The 2437-nt window shown below is 48.3% G+C and overlaps 1 protein-coding gene across 1 annotated transcript in view; it reads right to left on the bottom strand.

Annotated features, from left to right (window-relative positions):
* Nucleotides 1–1106, bottom strand: part of inavab (innate immunity activator b) — a 32673-nt gene extending 31567 nt beyond the window's left edge. Inside the window, exon 1 of the mRNA XM_063216027.1 lies at nt 822–1106. The gene's annotated coding sequence lies outside the window, so the exon portion shown is untranslated. The remainder of the gene's footprint in view (nt 1–821) is intronic.
* Between the last annotated feature and the right edge of the window lie 1331 nt (nt 1107–2437).

The following is a 2437-nucleotide window of genomic DNA, read 5'->3' as shown; positions in this document are numbered from 1 at the left end:
TCCTACATTCTCTTCTCTCATCTGCCCTCTCTTCTCCTCTCCTAAATTGTCTCCATTGTGTTACTTGTTCTGCCAGCCAGGCACCAGAGTCAGAACCCTCAGATCACCCCACTCTTCACAGCTCAGGAGTTCACTTCAGATTCTCTCTCTCTCTCTCTCTCTCTCTCTCTCTCTCTCTCTCTCCTCTCTCTCTCTCTCTCTGTCTCTCTCTCTCTCTCTCTCTCTCTCTCTCTCTCTCTCTCTCTCTCTCTCTCTCAGACCCCAAAACTGACAGATCAGCCCACTCTTCTCAGTCCAGGCGTTTACAACAGATTCTCTCTCTATATCTCTCTCTCTCACACACACACACACACACACACACACACACACACACACACACACACACACACACACACACACACACACACACACACACACACACACACACACACACACAGGACGCATCAAATCGTGTGGTGTGTGAAATTGAATGTGTTGTTGCCGTTGCCCCGCTCGGTACAGTGGAGTCGTTGAGAGTGTAATGTGATATGCGACCAAACTTTGCAAACTTCGCTGCAGCCTCGCCAGACGCACAAAGCCCTGCACCACAGCAGAACTCCCACAATGTTTACGCCTCGTTGTGTGTGCGCTTTTGCATCCGACGGGCATAAACCGTTCACATGTGCAGCGCTAGCTAACCAGTTGTAACATTGTAACAGCGTGTGTGTATGTGTGCGTGTGTGTGTGCGTGCAGAGACGTTCCAGGACACACACACAGCAACACGCTGGATACACTGGATTTATATGCACGTGCAAAACACACCAGAGGTGCTGGAGCTTACCGTGTTTGCAGATGGAGACCGTGAAGAGTTTTGTCCGACGAGAGAGAAGCTTTACCGGCCATAACAGTAGAATTCCACACGAGCCATGCTATTACAACTTTACACACGTTTCCCGACGCATTCCAGCCAGCGGTGGCCTTCGCGAGCCTACTCTCGGGCTGTGGGAACCGCGATCCGGTGTCGTCACGGGGAGGGGGAAAGATTTTAAGCAATCTCGTGAATCTTCACTTTGTGCTTTGTAGCGTTTTGAGATCATTTGATTTAACGCATCACATGCGCTGCTTGTGAAGAGTGGGGCCGGTTAAATCTCAGCCGTCGAGTTACTACGAGAGAAGTTTTTAGTTGTTTTTAATTCCGCCGATGGCGCGTTCACACCCCTCTGTGGTCGCACAATGGCATCGTCCCCACCCCCTCCGCTGGGGATCGGACACACACACACACACACACACACACACACACACACACACACACACACACACACACACACACACACACACACACACACACACACACACACACACACACACACACACACACACACACACACACACTGTCTGCCCCATGGTAACAACAGCAGCGACCACTCCTCTACCCATGCATTCTACTTCTCTGCCCCACTGTAACAGCAGCCTACCTGCACCATTCCTAGTTGCAAACCCACTCACACACACACACACACACACACACACACACACACACACACACACACACACACACACACACACACACACACACACACACACACACACACACACACACACACACACACACACACACACACACACACACATTCCCCTGTGGGCCTTTCTCTCCAACACAATGCTCCGGGAGCCACTCGTCCACATCGTGTATCAGCAGATCAACTTTGGTGTGTGTGTGTGTGTGTGTGTGTGTGTGTGTGTGTGTGTGTGTGTGTGTGTGTGTGTGTGTGTGTGTGTGTGTGTGTGTGTGTGTGTGTGTGTGTGTGTGTGTGTGTGTGTGTGTGTGTGATTCACATCAGTGAATCAGCTTTGGGGTGGACTGTGCTTTGCTCTGTACTGCGGATAGAGGAGAGCCTGTAGAATGGCTGGATGTTTATCTTTTTTTTCTTTCTTTGGCTAGAGATGGGAAATGTAGTGGTAGTGAGGAAGAATTTCAGTGTGTGTGCATATGTGTAGCCTGCCTGTCATACCTGTACTGAGGACCCTCTCGAAAACATGATGTTCATCTCATGGGGGCTATCCTCTAATATAGAATTAGAATTGTTTAAATACACAGAGCGCTGGGATCATGGCATTGCATTACATTAGGCCTAAATGACATAACTTACATGACATTACATAGCTTACATTACATTACATTCCATTATATTACATAACTTAGGCCTACATTGCAATCGGCTACATTACATTACATTTGGCAGACGTTTTTAGCCAAAGCGACTTGAAATCAGGGCCATAATCACAGTATACAACACGTACAGATACAAAGTGCACATATACATAACAATAAGTGCAAATGCCTAGTAGGGTTAGTGGGATTTTTTCCCCCCAAATTTTATTTCAAGCTCATTAGCACAGGGTTAGCACAGGGTTAAAGTACATAGAGTATGAGGTGCGTGCACATCAGGGCTTGAC

The sequence above is a fragment of the Engraulis encrasicolus genome, chromosome 14, assembly GCF_034702125.1.
Source record: "Engraulis encrasicolus isolate BLACKSEA-1 chromosome 14, IST_EnEncr_1.0, whole genome shotgun sequence".
In the NCBI taxonomy this organism is placed as follows: Eukaryota; Metazoa; Chordata; class Actinopteri; order Clupeiformes; family Engraulidae; genus Engraulis; species Engraulis encrasicolus.
The sequence above is the reverse complement of the archived record's forward strand: the minus strand, read 5'-3'. Positions and strand labels throughout refer to the sequence as shown.